The sequence below is a fragment of the Aythya ferina genome, assembly GCF_964211825.1.
Source record: "Aythya ferina genome assembly, chromosome: 1".
NCBI lineage: Eukaryota > Metazoa > Chordata > Aves > Anseriformes > Anatidae > Aythya > Aythya ferina.
The window spans coordinates 156,942,412-156,958,935 of record NC_140296.1 but is presented as its reverse complement, the minus strand read 5'-3'; the positions used below and the strand labels follow the sequence as shown (position 1 = coordinate 156,958,935).

At 37.5% G+C, this 16,524-nt stretch overlaps 1 long non-coding RNA gene across 4 annotated transcripts; it reads left to right on the top strand.

Moving 5' to 3' along the window:
* Window positions 1–5,159: 5,159 nt before the first annotated feature.
* Window positions 5,160–13,076, top strand: LOC311430752. 4 transcript variants are annotated; one of them, XR_014689012.1, is made up of 4 exons: window positions 5,160–5,888; window positions 7,170–7,303; window positions 7,774–7,898; window positions 12,996–13,076. It is a non-coding gene; the product is annotated as an uncharacterized lncRNA (long non-coding RNA). The 4 variants fall into 4 exon arrangements; XR_014689013.1 differs by lacking the exon at window positions 12,996–13,076 and adding an exon at window positions 9,450–10,258; XR_014689015.1 differs by lacking the exon at window positions 12,996–13,076 and adding an exon at window positions 8,920–9,389 and having other exon boundaries at window positions 5,161–5,888.
* The last annotated feature ends 3,448 nt before the right edge of the window (window positions 13,077–16,524 follow it).

The following is a 16,524-nucleotide window of genomic DNA, read 5'->3' as shown; positions in this document are numbered from 1 at the left end:
GCTTGTTACAATTCACAATGAGGAATAAAAACACAAATTAAAAAAAAAATAATAATCAGGAACTATGATCATGTATTGTAACACGAGTGAACCTAATCTATGAATTTATTCCCATGCAGAGTACTTAGAAGGATATATGTAGAAAAATATAAGTAATACAGGTAAATGAAACTCAGGGAATCTGTTTTGATGAATTCCTAGTCCAAACATTAAAGATAATGTACTACTTTAGGAAAAAAATAGGGAGATGTATTTTCAGACACCATGGACTATTAATGACAATTTTTCTTACTTTTTTTTTTTTTTCATAGATTGTATAACTATTATGTTTATCATTGTTGGGAATTAATTTTAAGAGAAGTCTCTTTGATGCAGATCACCTTCCCAATACTCTTTTAGACTGTTATTGTGGCATAACCCTGGCAGGTAGTTAAGCACCAGACACTTCCTCACTTCTCCACAACAGTACTAGTAAGAGAATCAGAAAGGTAAAGTGAGAAAATTAATGGGTTGAGATAAAAACAGTTTACTAGGTAAAGCAAAAGCTGTGCATGCAAGAAAAGTAAAACAAGGAATTGATTTACTACTTCCAGTTGTTGAGTCACTTCCAGGAAAGCAGGGCTTATCACATATAATGTTTACTATGGAAGACAAACACCATCAGTCCAATGTCACCCCTCCTCATTCTGTCCCCCAGCTTTATTGCTGAACATAACACCATATGCTCATAGAATATCTCTGGCCAGTTTGGGTCAGCTGTCCTGGTTGTGTCTCCTCCCATCTCATTGTGCATGCCCCTGCCTCCTCACTGGCAAGGCAGTGTGTGAAGCTGAGAAGTTATTTTTTTTTTTTCTTTAAATATATATATATATTTAATATAAATATATATATTTAAATAAAGGACCTCTCTTTCTCCTCAGAGGTCCTTCTCATAAATAAATGGAAATTTAGTTTGTCTCTAAGGAAACTGCTGGTTAACTAGCAGAGTTTGAGCATATCTGTTCTCTAGGGAAGAAAATCCTCATAAACAGTAGAAGAAACTATTAAATCTACCTTCTAAGTTACATAGTTGCACTTGCATATTGGTACTCTCATAAGTCATGTTTCTCAGCCTCAGTCATTTTTCCAGTTCTTGGCCTTGTCTCTAAGGGCCTGTGGCTTCTAATATTTATTTATTTATTTATTTATTTATTTATTTATTTATTTATTTATTTTCCTGTCACTGTCAATTTTTGGCTTCATGGTGAAAGAGTATTCAGCATTATCACTCCCCTGTAGAGCTTTTTGAAGGGTCTAATAAGTTTCATCTACAGTTAAAGACCTGTTTTCCAGTGTAATATCAATAAGCTCTTTCAGTTCAGAAGTGCAGGCACTGCAAATTTTAAGTAATGTGATGTCTTCCTCATTTACCTATTAAAAACCCTTTCAGTAGCTACAGTAATATGTAGGTGACATACAGGCTCTTGTGGCTGATTCCCCTTTCATAAGGAAATCAAAACAAAACAACCATTTCAAAGGTTTTACCTGAGGAATTCTGTGACTGTCATGTCTATCTGAAATCCAATGCTTCATCAGCAAATGCAACCCTCTACACATTAGGTTATAAACAATTGTTTTTCTTTTACACCAACAGAAAAGCCTTCAGAAGGACTCTCCACCTCTTTGTGTCAAGGCTGGAAGACCCTGAGGTCTGCCAGAGTCCTCACAAAGAATGCCATCCTGGTTACCATAGCATGTCATAGATTGTCATCAAACTGCCAGCAGAGAAACTGCCTTACTTACAAGGACTCATCTAATCATTTTAAGCAGTGAGGCTGTCTTCCCTGTGGAACATCTCACACTTGACATTTGCAGAAAGGTCACCTGAAGCTCGTTTCACAAGTTTACTAAGCATTATGCACTTGCTGAAGCATTCAATGATCATACAGCCTTTGGGAGAGTTATTCTTTAGTCTTTGTTTTATATATATATATGCATATAACCGCATTATATTCAGTTAATATTAGGTTGTGTCTAGACTATTTTAAATATAACCTCTTCCTTACTTCAAAACCACTGTATGTTGTTCCTTTCTCTTTTGTCTGATTACGGAATACCTACCTAATTTTACTTTACTTTATTTCATTATTGCAATCTAAATCATCATATTTTTGTAAATTTCTTAGAATTGTAAATGCATTGAGGATTTCAAAATGAGGGCTAGGTATGATGTTTCCATCAAACATCAGTCAAAGATGAAAGTCAGTTATCTCTAGGTTGTGAAATAGGATCATATTTAGAGAAATCATGCATGAGAGTTTGCTTCCATACCCTGCTTTAAAGATTGCTTTTAAAACATATCCAATGACTATTTTAAGCAATTTCATCCACTTTAACTTAGTAAATAGGTAAAATCACTGCTTCTGGTTAGGACCCCCATATTTTCCCTTGGAGTAAATTATCTATGTATACAACAAATAGTATGTGACCTGTAAGCTCTGAATCTTAAATCATATTTTGTGTGTGTTTCTTTTCAGTTCAAAGTGCCTGAAATAATATGAGGACTGTGTCCTCATATTGGTGGTCAGAATGGTAATTTCATAGCATTACACCAAAGGTATTTGTTGCATGACATGAGATTTTGTATAAGGAGTGTTGGAGTACTGGGATGTCACTGAAAGTGTCTAAAGAATTGAAGGAACTACGTCTGCTTCCATCTTGTTGATATTACCTACACAGAAAAGTCCTAGTATGACCTGAAGAGAATACCAGAGCTGCCACAGTACTCAATGCATTCCTGTAGGGCAGAAAAAAAAACATTTCTTGTGACTAAAATTCTTGAAAGTCTCTCCCAGCCAGATGACTCAAGGAGAGTAATTCCAAATATATCAGATCCATCTTGTATACTTGCTCTGGAGAGACAGAGCTCCTTTCTGTTTGTTGCACTGTACTCAGGACAATTTTTGTGCAATAAAGAAACACAACTGATGTGCAGAGACAATAATTCTTTATAGTTAGTCAATCAAAACAAACAAAGGAAGTACTTTTAGTTCAGTTATGAGCAGTTAAGTTTAGTTCAGTTATGAGCACCTGAAGTTTATATGTGAGCACTTAAAGTTCAGTTATCTGATGGCAGCTCATTACAAAAAATAAAATTTAAAAAAATGTTATATGCAGATTTTCTACCCCTTTCTATACCTTTGTGCTCACCTTTCCAATGTGTAATTAATTCATTTTTGGAAGAAGTATTATGTCGATGGAAGTTGTTCCTCCTTACTCTCCCTGGAGCTATTTGTATGTTTGTGGACACAGTCTTTTTTTTTGTTTGTTTGTTTGTTTGTATGTTTTTGTTTTAATTAATATTATTGTTTACTCATAATTCTGAGTTTTATTAGATATGGTATTTTAGATATACTGGGTATATCTAAAATGATATACCATGATTTCACAAAGCTAATACAGATTAAATAATTCAGTTGTTAAAAATTCATGGTTGTCTGGAAATCCTGAAAAAGTCTAAAATGTCCTCAGCCCTTGCACTGCTGAGCTAATACTAAGTTTCTGGCCTGTTTCTAGCAATGACAATATCTTATTTACAGGGCTGTGGGCTGTATTTAACAGCTGTGGGCTGAAATTTAACAATTTCAGAGTCCTCAGCCCTACTTTTTTTTTTTTTTTTTTTTCTTTTATTGTTACTGCTGTGACTCTAATTTTCTTCCTATTCCTTTTTCTGCATGATTTTCCTGCCCAACACTGATATTGATTTTTTAAAATTATTATTATTTTTTTTTTTTTCTTAGATTCTACTAATTTTCTCCTATCTTTGTAAATGTCTTTTCTTTGCTGGCAGGGCTTTTTTGTTTTCTCCTCCATATTTAATCATGGTTATGGACATCACAGTATAAGAAGGACATAAAACTATTAGAGTGTGTTCAAAGTAGGGCTACAAAGATGGTGAAAGGTCTAGATGGGAGGATAAATGAAGAATGGTCGAGGTCACTTGCTTTGTTCAGCCCAGAGCAGAGCAGACTGAGGGGAAGCCTCATGGCAGCCTGCAGCTCCCTCGTGAGGAGAGCAGAGAGGCAGGTACTGAGCTCTGCTTTCTGGGGACAGCGACAGGACCCGAGGGAACGGCATGGAGCTGGGACAGGGGAGGGTCAGGCTGGGAAAGGAGTGTGGTCGGGCACTGACACAGGTTCCCCAGGTCATGACACCGAGCCTGCTAGAAATCAAGAAGCATTTGGGCAATGGTCTCAGAAACATGGTCTGATTTTTGGGTGGTCGTGTGCGGAACCAGGAGTTGGACTTGACGATCCTTGAAAAATGATTCCCCATGCTTGCAGTGTTGTGGTTTTTTTTTGTGTGTGTGTGTGTGTTTTGTTGTTGTTTGTTTGTTTGTTTGTTTGCTTTTATTATTATTATTATTATTTTATTATTATTATGGCAGGAAGGCATAAATCTACATTTTAATAATCTAATACTATATTACATTTATAAATAAGTTATTAAAGTGTACTGAACCATGACAAGATTTTTTGTTTATAAAACTACCTATTTCCAGTTTAAGAACCTAAAAAGATTGTTAAGGCTTAACATTTTTTATCTTTAATTTCAGTTTCCAGGTGATGGTGACATTAGATGCATGCAACAAAAATTACTGACCAAAAATCTTGATATGGTCCTTGGTCATTTTCAAGAGAAATATAAACAGTACTAAATAAGAATGTTTACAGAACTGGAATCACTTTTTACTAACATCACACAATCTTTCTTGGAAATGTGACTCAAAATGCTTCAGCTTTGAAGATAAATGTATAGCTTGAAGCACCACAGCAGTTAAGATAGTGTTTGTTATGAAGCCCTCTTTACTGTGTCAATAGGGTAGCACAAGATTAAAACAATCAAAAACGTGACTTGATTCTGAATTCTTCTGTACTTCTTACAGCTCAATTAATACGGCTTAGTTATCTTTGAAGTTTTTGATATTCCAAAATCATCCTTAGTTATGCTTTTTTATATAAAGGAAAAAAAGGGTTGTGAAGGGGATCCTATGAAATACTATAATTATTTTGAGGCAATTTCATTCAGAAGACAATAATAAGAGTATATATCTCTGTTAGAACTTGAACTAAGAAGTATTAGTATTTTTGTGGCTCTTTCTGTAAAATGGCTATGCAGCTTTGAGTACCTGTACCCTGCTATAAATGATGATAGGACAAACAAATGCAGCCAAGTTTCTTGACCAGGATAAAATATTTTGGGGTTATTTTTGTTGTTTGGATTTATTTTGGAATTAAGGCAAAAGAAAAAGTTATGACTGAGAAAGGGAATTAAGACTTGTTGCACCTGCTTGTAGAGAAATCTTATTCAGTCTGTGGGTTAGCCAGTTCTTGATCACAAAACTAGGCTGTATAACATCTGTGTAAAGGAGAGTGCTGTTGGGAGGAATGGGTTAAAAGCAGATTGTTGAAGAGGGTGGGATCAGAACAGAAGACTGGTGAGGAGGATTGTAAATACACTCAAGTGACCTTGCAGCTGGGAATGCATGAAGTCTGGGGAGCAACAATGTAGAAAAACATATAAATTATGCCTGCTGCTGTTTGTGCTCTCTGTGTTTGGCAAGTAGCACATCTGTGCATAGATATGTAGGTCTTTGGAGGACGTGGAGGTGCCCTATCAGATGTATTTAAGCTCCCAGCCTTGGTACAGAGATCAAAGAAGCACAGTGAGAATCACGGTGTAGTGGTAAAAACTGCACCTGTGTGAACTCTTGATAAAAACAGGTGAAACTAGCAGGCTGGTGATCTCCTAGCATGGACTCAGTTTAGTGGTTCCTGCATTATTACTTGTGTGCCTGTGCTCCTGTATCTCTGCTTGGGTGCTGCTTCAGGGATCCCCCAGTTGGCGAGGTAATGAGAATAAATCTACTCTTTGCATTTTAGCTGCAAGTCTGTGGGTGTTCCCGATGCCTGTCTGTGCTGACTCACACAAGTGCCTTTTGGTGTGTGTGTGTGTGTTTTTTGTTTGTTTTGTTTTATTGGTATTTTTTATGACACTAGATAACTTAATAGCTGAGCATTTAATAGGAATCAATATGAAACAGTTATTTTTGGTGTTCTGTTTTACATGGCAAAAATAAGGATTATTATTATTTATTTTTTTTTAATCTCCAACTAAAAAAGAATTACCATTTTCCCAGTTTGACACCATGGTCTTAATGCACTGACACTCCAAAACATAAGACAAAGGTAACGTTTATCCTAGACATTCATCTTCCCAGGTAACTGAGCTAACTGTGGATACAGGATAAGCATAATGGAAACTGATGCAGCAGATTTCTAGAATTACATACATGTATTTAACCATTATTCCTTATCAATTTCAATATCAAGAAGTCTTCCAGGAGGTGTGAGGGCAGAAAATGGCCTTTCAGAGCAAATCAAGTGTATCAATTTATATAGAGCATGTGAAGGAGATGATACAGAATACTTTTGTGTTACCCTTGCTACATGTTCCGTCTCCTTTTTCACCTTTTTTTTTTGTTTGTTTTTTTGTGGATTCTAATTTCTTTTCCAACTTTTATTCATTCTTTTCCCAATTATTTTCTCCTTGCGTTGTTATTCCCCCACCCCCACCCCCCCCTTAGTAAAATAAATCCCCTGGCTATGTTTTGAGGTAGATCTTCCATAATGTTTTCTGTTAAGTAAGCATATGCAAAGCACAAGAAGGACATGCAAATTATAAATCTAGGTTTTCTTAAGGTATAACTAAAACAGGTTATTTATCTATTTTAATATAAAAGTACAGACCTGCTGCCTAACACAAACTGGAATCACAGAAAGGTCAAGGTTAGAAGGAACTGCTAGAGATCAACTAGTCCACCCCACCCCCACCCCCTGCTCAAGCAGAGTTACCTAGAGAATGTTGCACAGTGTTTTGAATATCTCCAGAGAAGAAGACTCCACAACCTCTCTGGGCAATCTGTGTCAGTGCTCTGTCACCCTCACAGTAAAGAAGTATTTTCTCATATTTAGCCGGAACCTCCTGCATTTTAGTTTGTGCCTGCTGCCTCTTGTCCTGTCACTGGGCAATGATGAAATTAGGAAGGTTTGGATACAGTCTCCACTTAGCCTACATGTATTCTGTCTTTATAGGAGGAGTCTGTGCTTTATTTTTTTTTTCCTTTGCAGAATTACAAGACAATTTTTCACCTTTCCAGAAGCTTCTATTTGACTGAAATTGTAGCAGCCAGGAAAAGACAAATAAGCATCTTTCTCACTTTGCTGTACAATCACCCCTTGTTGAAGAAATACAGTATAACATGGTAAGCAAACAAACAAAAATACACTGTATGTCATCTTTTATCTGACCTTTTCGAGTGCTCTTACTGTATTGTGTTCAATGATACAGATGACTTAAATTTTTTCCAGGAAGGAGAAGGTACACTAGGGCAGCAATCTACTCCAGTGGTCACTCTGTTATCTGTGTTTTCATCACAACTTCTCCCTAGAGCAGATCCTAAAACATAATCATGTAAGATAAAGACTATGTGCTCTTTACTTTCTAAATTCACGCATCAGCAAAAATCAAGGTTTTACTCCGCACATTTTCTTCGCTCTAAGTTCTTGCTATGTCTCATCAAACCAAGAAAAAATGGGAGTGCACACTCTTTTTCTCCTTTAAGAGGAATCTTACTATCATGTTCTCAATTCCTCTTTTAGAAGAGTGCAGAGACCCCGAGAAATGGCTTGATTTTTATTTTTATTTTTTTTTAATTTTTTATCCCTTTTTTAGGTGTAACAAGAGGATAACTTCAAGAAATTGAGACCCAGGAAGAAACTATAGTATGTTGCTGGATTTGTTTTGATCAGAACCTACTGTCTATATGCTGTAATAGGACCCACCGCAGTTTTCAGAAGGTGAGCATGCTGCTTGGATGACCTGGCTAGTACTAACCATAGTTTCATTGCAGATATTGGTTTAGCATATTCATACTAAATCCAAATGAAAAAGCATTTTAAATGACTTACATTGTTTTGTCAGCCTGGAGTCAAGTATAAGACATTATTTTTTCAAGTTTAGTGTAACTTGAACTAGATGGCTTCAGCTGAAGGTGAACTTGAACAAAAACTGGACCAAAAGTCCAATGAAGGCTGTCACCATTTCAAATATTTATTCATTAAAATCTAATGACACAGTCAGGAGGACTATGATACTTATGAAAGGGGGTTTCCTCTTCATGGTCCCACTAAGATTAGTTCTGTTCCTTTTTACAACTTTATATAACACAGTTCACGTTCTTGGTCTTTCTTCATTGATTCCTTTTCTCATGTTTCATTCAAGTTTTACTATACGAGTGGTATTTTCCTTGTGCTCTTAGCTCTCATTGTTATCCCCCAAATCAGTTTGATCCAGCTCAAAAACCTACATTCTTTTAATGACCAGTAAAGGACCATCTGTGATTCAAGCTTATTGCCTTGCAGCCACTATATTGTCCTGCACTTTTATTTTGAAGTAACTGTTTACTCCCATCATCACTATTTAATCTCTTCTGTTTTATTCACAGTGTTCTCAGAAATTAAACGAACTAGCTTTTCTTAGATGGCATTAATTGATGAATGATACATTCTTGAAAGATGCATTCTTGTGAAAAATAAATTTCAGAAGCACATACTTCATCTACTAATAAACTTTCAGTCTGTGGTACATGATAAATTTATGCTTATTTATTTTTATTGAATTTATTTTTATTAAATTTATGCTAAGTAAATACAGCTGATCTATACATACTGCAGACAGCAGGACCTTAGCACCAGCTTGTACTGCAGGTATATTACCATTGGGCCATGATAGCTACTTATGGAGCCCAAGGTGTTTGTCCTGAGCATCTCTGATTCTCTTGCACTTCAGGCTTCTTACTTACTGGTGCTCCTCACTCAGTTTTCAATCCAGGAGCTTTCCCCAGCTGATAATGTCTAATTACTGTCAGGGAACAGGTCATCTCCTCCACACCAGCTGTACAGTCAGAAATCAACAGGAGTCAACTTATCTAACCGCAGCTTTTTGGTGAAAAGCATATCATAGTTCAATAAATAATTAACAAACAAAGAGACTCTGTCACAAGTGAAATATTTGTTGGAATTCAAAGCATGAGTTTTATGATTTGCCTGATTGTATAATTTTAATTGTTATTGAAAGTGACTTAAAAGTCTTAACCTGACTTAATGGGGTTGGATGAGCTGGATATTTTGAGCCAATGGTCAACAGCTGGTATGCTTGTGTACATTATGTATGTTTGTATAAAATATATATAAAATTCAAAGTTTATATATATAAATTGAAATCACACATAATGTATATATATGCTTTCAATGTAATCCACAACTCATAAACTACAAAATCATTTGTATCAAAGTCATAAAAATCGTTTCAAACCATTTGTGTTTAACATAGGTTTTCATTTCCACCAGACATCATGTGCAAGGGGAAACTAGATGTGGAATGCTGATGTCACCATCTAACGAATCTGATATATAGCAGTCTCTATCCATACTTTCTTAATAATATACAAATGCTTAAAGAAACAATATTTTCGTTATTTGAAATTGACATTTGTTTGCAATATTACTGCTATCATGTCTACAAGTACTGTAGCAAAACATACTTGTACTTTTCTAACAACGCTCTTAGTTTCTTTGGGTGATTCAGATTCAGGCATTGCCTTCTCACAGCAGATGGCTGAATGGTGATTCAAGATGCTAATTAGTCTTTTGCATTTTCCAGCTAACCTTAGGTAGACACATTCCTCTGAGAGATGATTACAGTATGTGGTGTTAAACACTAGCAGATATTTGCTAGAAGATTTTTGTAATGAGCATTTTTAAACAATAAAATAGTCATTAACTATAGTATAGTAAACACATGATACCAGCAAGACTGTAATTAACAGCATTGTGGCATTTTAAAGGACTGATTTACATATTTTAACATTCTCTTATTGTGGGGGCTCTTCAGGTGGAACTAAGAAATAATTGTAGAAATTCAGGGAAAGCTGCTAAAATGGGAAACCTGTCAATTTTCTATCTGGAGCCTATCATTCATCAATAGGTGTAGTAAAAGGGAGAAAATGTGGTAAAAAAGCGGGTCATTGTAAATAAAAAATGCAAAGAGAGAAACAGGAAGCAAAGTCTGAGAGACTATATGTTAGATAAGAATCAGGATGAAATCTGTCTACAAATACACATTTTTCTTCGTACAAAAAATATTTCTATTTAAAGGAGGCATTAGTCCATCTCATCTTATTTGTATCCATATCTCATTAAATAAACATATCCTAGAATCATGTCAGAAATAATTAAATGTCTAAGCACAGTGAAGCATCAAAATAACCTGACAGCGCACCTTATTTTGTTTGGAAATGCATATTCCTATTCACACGGAAGTAAAGTTGGAAAAAAGTTTAAAAAAAAAACAAAAAAAAACACTGAGAAGCATATAAAAGCATTCTACTGCTGGAATTCCTTTGCTGTTTAGTATTAACTTAGCTATATCAAATAATGGCATTTATATAATCTCTATATACCTGTTACTTCTATGATGAGAAAGTGACAGAATAAGTACCACACTATGCATTAACTTCACATTATCAAAACCAAATGAATACCTGTTTTCTGCAAGTGGTTCATTATATTCTATACAATCCACTTTTCTGTGAACTTCTGTAGAGAAAAAAAAAAAAAGTGATACCTTCTTATTCGCACATTTATTTGTAGTCAGTGCTGGCTCTTTTCTTGGTGACTGTGGGGTCCATCCCCAGAAGAGCTTTGTAGTCCTCAGTAAAATCTTCTTGAGTCTTACATCTTTCTTTCTTTCTCTTTCTCTCTCCTCTTTCTTCTTTTCTTTATTTTCTTTATTATTGCAGATGATGCACATACTAGAATGAAGCCCAGCACACTAATATAGCAGAACAAAACATATATCAGGAGCACACAGTGGAAGTGGAAGGATATAGTATAGTGGGGATGCCCTCAGTGGGGATTTCCCTCTTTATCCCCAAACTTCCAGAGACAAATCTATGGGAATTTGGGCTGAGTATGAAAAACAAGACATAAGAGAAAGTTTTAAGGTCCTTCACAAAGTAATGATGCTTTTTTACTCTTTTCCAATGCATACTAGCTAAACATTTTCATCTTGTTATTGATATCTTGAAAATGAATAACTTCTGTTATTGATTTGTGGGATATTTTTCTTGTGTTGTGACAAATGTGCACACACATGTCTATCGGAAAAGATTTTCCTGTGCTCCCAACGAACTATAGAACATTAGAGCTTCCACTGTTTGCACTTATTTCATCCTGTTCTGGTAGAAGAAACAAAAAGATTATACTGCATTTAAGCAAATGAGTTAAGTAAAATATCATTTAGTCAAATGAAATAATGGAAAAGAAACTGAAGCTGCTTTTGAAAACTGAATGCAGAACTGATAAGGTAGTTTCAAATGTCAAAATTTTTATATCTTAAACTGCCCTGCATTTGAAATGTGAGTGGTTTTTCAAAATAATAATTATTTTAGTATAATAATTAATTAATAATTATTTAGTATATTTTCAATCTACTAAACTCTGAAATTTAGGAAGTGCGCCTTCTCTTTGGAAGCGTGAAACTAAAACTTTTCAGGGGAAAAATGAAAATTTAATAAGAAAAAAATCAGGCAGCACAAAACTGAGTGTCTCTACTTTCATTTCCTGTTGGTGATGGTCATTCATTAAACTACAAAAAAGGATGGTTCTGTAATTACAGTAGATGGTTAAAGACTCTTCAGGAGGGTCAGGCAGGGCAGGCAAGGTGGAGTGGTGGTGCTGTATGTAAAGGAGGGGCTGGACTGTGTGGACCTAGCAGTTAGTGATGACAAAGTTGAAAGCCTCTGGGTAAGGATTAAGGGACAAACAAATACAGGGGATGTTGTTCTGGGAGTCTGTTATAGACCACCCAGCCAGGATGACAACACTGATGAATTATTATTTGAGGAACTGAGTTACCTCAAGATCAGCTGCCCTTGTCCTAATGGGACAAACTTCAACTTGCCAGATGTTAACTGGGAATATCACACAGCTGACACAAGCAGGGCCAGGAGGTTTTTAAAGCACCTTGGTGGTAATTTCTTGGTGCAGGTGCTAAGGGAGCCAACTAGGAAAGGTGCCCTTCTAGATCTGCTGCAGGAGAACAGAGAGAGTCTTGTGGGGGATGTGGCAATTGGCGGCTGTCTTGGTCATAGTGACATGAAAAGGTTGAGTTTAAAGTTTTTCATGACAGGAGGAAAACTGCCACCAAAACATTAGCCCTGGATATGGGGAGAGCAGACTTCAGGATGCTCAGGGAACTGCTTTTGAAGGCATTGGCATCCATCAGTGCTGGCCAGTCTTTAAGCACTACTTCCTAAAGGCATAAGATTGGGCAATTCCAAAATATCAGAAGTCAAGGTGGGACAGAAGGCCAGCTTGGCTAACCAGAGATCTTCTTCTGGAGCTTAGGCAGAAAAAGAAAGCGTATGGCTTCTGGAAACAGGGTCAGGCAACGTGGAAGGACTACAGGGATGCTATTCCCCTTTGTAGAGAGAAAATTTGTGTGGCCAAAGCCCAATTAGAGTTGAAGCTGAGCAGGACTGTGGGAGACAATAAAAAGGTCTTTTTCAAATATGTGAACAGAAAAAGCAGGACCAGAGAAAACATAGGTCCACTGCTTGAATGGGGATGGTCACCTCACAGACAAGGATATAGACAAAGCAGGGATGTTTAATGCCTTCTTTGCCTCTGTCTTCAACACTGATGATGGACTTTGTGACCTCGGGTGCACTGAGCCGAAGGACTGTGACAGTGGGAATGAAAAATCCCAACCGACCTTGAATGTGTGTGGGATTTGCTGCTCCACCTGAAACCATACAAGTCCATGGGTCCACACAGGATTCATCCCAGGGTGCTTGGAGAGCTGGCTGACATCATCTCTCAATTACTTTTCAGTGGCATTGGGAGTCTAGAGAAGTCCCAGTTGACTGGAAGCTGGAAAAGGTGCCAATTTTCAAGAAGGGCAAGAAAGAAGACCCTGGTAACTACAGGCCTGTCAGTATCATGTCAGTGCCTGGTAAAATTATGGAGAAGATTATTCTCAGAGTTATTAAAACACACCTGAAGGACAACGCAGTCATAGGTCACAGCCAACATGGGTTCACAAGGGGTAGGACCTACTTAAAAAAATTGATTTCCTTTTATGATGTGATCATCTATCTAGGTGATCAAGGGAAGCCATTGGATGTAATCTTTTTGGATTTCAGAAAAAGCTTTTGATACAATTTCTCATAGGATCCTACTGGACAAAATATCCAGCATACAGCTAGATAAAAACATCATATGATGGGTGGATAATTGGCTGACTGGTAAGGCTCAGAGGGTTATGGTGAATGGGGTTACAACAGGCTGGTGGCCAGTCACCAGTGGGGTCCCCCAGGGCTCCATTTTAGGGGCAGTTCTTTACAATGGTTTCATAGATAATTTAGATGTAGCACTAGAAAGAGTTTTGAGTAAGTTTGCTGATGATACTAAACTGGGAGGAGTTGTTGACTCTGTTGAGGTTTCTGGAAAGGCCTTGCAGAGAGATTTGGACAAATTGGAGAACTGGGCAGTCATCAACAGAAATAAGTTCAACAAGAGCAAGTTCTGGGAAGGGGAAACCCTGGCTATATGTACAGACTATGATGATGAGATGATGGAGAACAGCCCCACAGAGAGGGATCCAGGGGTTGTGGTTGATAGCAAGTTGGATATTAGCCAGCAGTGTGCTGTGGCAGCCAGGAGGGCAAACTGTATCCTGTGATGTATCAAGCACGGCATTGCTAGTCAGTTGAGGGAAGTGATTGTCCTACTCTACTCTGCGCTGGTGTAGCCTCACCTTGAGTACTGTGTGCAGTTCTGGGCACCACAGTACAAAAAGGTTGTGAAAGTATTGGAGAGTGTCCAGAAAAGGGCTACAGAGATGATGAAGTGCCTAGAGGAAAGACATACAAGGAACAGCTGAGGCCACTTGGTTTACCCAGCTTGGAAAAGAGGAAGCTCAGGGGAGACCTCATGGCGGTCTATAGCTTCCTCACAAGAGGGAAGCGGAGCAGCAGGTGTCAATCTCACCTCTGGTGACAGCAACAAGACCCAAGGGAATGTCATGAAGTTGTGACAGGGGAAGTTCAGGTTGGATATCAGGAAAAGCTTCTTCACTGGAACAGGCTCCCCAGTGGGGGATGTAGTCATGGCACCAAGCCTGTCAGGGTTTAAGAAGCATTTGGGCTCTGCTCTTAGTCATATGGTCTGAATTTTGGGGTAGATCTGTGTGGAGCCAGTAGTTGGACTTAATGATCCTTGTGGGTCCCTTCCAACTTGGGATATTCTATGGTTCTATGATCTAATCATGTTAAAGAGAGAAAATTCAAATTGAATCTTATTTGAAATATCACTTAAAGAAAATGAATAATATCAGGAGAGAGTAGATAATGAAAAATAATTATAAAACAAACAGAAAAGGGCACACTATCTCCATATAGTCATATGTCCAATCATTAGGCAGTTAGTTAACTTGCGTTGCGGGTTAATTGTTAACTAAGGGCCTTGATATTTATATCAGAAGAGCAATCATGCATCTTATCTCACTGTCTTTCCTTCTGTTTTTACTAGAAATTTAGGCTTGGATCCAGAGATTCTTTTTCAGTAAGTCAGCTATCATATCTGATATTTCTTACAATGAAGTTTACATTAGATAAATTAGCATTTTCTGACTGACTACCACCACTCCTTCTTACCAAATATATATATATATATATATATATATATATATATAATTGTTTAATGCTGAAATATTAGGACAGTTTTAACACTGATTCTAGGAATGTGTAACCAATGGTTTAACTGGAGTCAAAGGTTTTTGGTTTTTGTTTTGGCTTTGGCTTCAGTGGATATGTAATATAGGTATGTTGATAAATGTTGCCTAAGGGAAGGGAAGAAAGGGAAGGGAAGAAAGTTGTAAAGTGTCTTGAAACTCATACCTTTATTACAGATATTTATGATTTTCAGTACTGTTAAACTCATATAAAAATGAGATTCACTCTGAGAAGGTAAGTAATATCTGTGTCATAAATAACTTTGATTTTTGTGTAGCACCACCAAAAAAATCCCCTTATTTTCCTACTGCTTCTGATCATACTAGAAACCCTTTCTTAAATTGAATCTTGGGTGCTAGGAACTTGGTTTAAATATTTAAGGTGAACTCACATTTAGATTAAGTATACTAGTCAAAAGTGATTTATTTTTTTTCAAAGATAATGAGCATGGGGAGAATGAGTTCTAAGAGGTTAAAGAGGCTGTTCTCTAGAATGTATAAGTTGGAGACTGATACACACTGATACAGACTAAAGTGTGATTTGAATCTTTGCTTTATCCTTTCAGAACTGCAGGGAGAGTCAGACAATTGACAAGTTCAAGACGGTTCTAGTCTTTGTAATTTTAGTAATTCAATCTCATGTTTAGTATTTAGTTATTAAATATAAATAAGCTTGTGTCTGCACTCAGTAAAATTCTTCACTTATTTCTTGGCATGTCTTGGACTCTGAGGCTATTTCAGCGTGAGACATTATACACATTGTTTATTCCAGGAGATCTTCTTCTAAGGATAAGACTCAGAGGCGATAGCTAATAAGAAAACATCTGTAAGAAAGAAATATTATTTCTCTGTAAACACTGTTTTTAGTTTTCACTCAACCCCCTGACTGTCCTGAGGGAAGAAAGGGATGTCGTGGGTGCAGGTGTGCCCTGTTCAAGTAACTGCTTGAGCAGATGACTGGACTGCAGCAAGAAATCGGCAGCCTGAGGGGCTCCTAGGAGTCTCTGAGGGAGACAGATAGGATGTGTCAACCTACCCCTACTGAAGTCCAGCAGCCCCCTCCTAAGTCCCTGTAAAGGGTAGCAGCTGCTCACCTGCAGGACAGAGGGCTTGACAGCCCACAAGAGGAAAGGGGCTGGACCCTCGTCTCTGCTTGAAGCAGAAGGAGGCATCTGCCCCCAACACCCACAGTATCCCTGGGTAATAGATTTGAGGCTCTTGGGCAGGAAAAGGATGAGGGTCCAGAACAGTAGGAACCCAGGCCCTGTGAAGCATGTCAAGGTTGAGGGAAGTACCAAGCATAGGGGGCAGGGACGGATGGGGCACAGCATCCAAACCAGTGCCACAAAAAAAAGGTAGAGAGTCTTAGTGATGGGTGACTCCTTGCTGGGGGGCACCAAGGCTCCTATTTGCTGTCTGGATAACCTCTCCAGAGAGGTGTGTTGTATTCCTGGAGCGCGTGTCAGAGACGTTAGCCGCAACTCATTAAACCAGAAGACTATTATCCTCTTACCATCATTCAGGCTGGGTCCTGAGAAGCTGCAACAAGGAAAATGAGTAACATTAAAAAGGACTTTGCATCCCTTGGAAGGATGTTGAAGGGATTTGGGGTGCAGGTAGTGTTCTCTG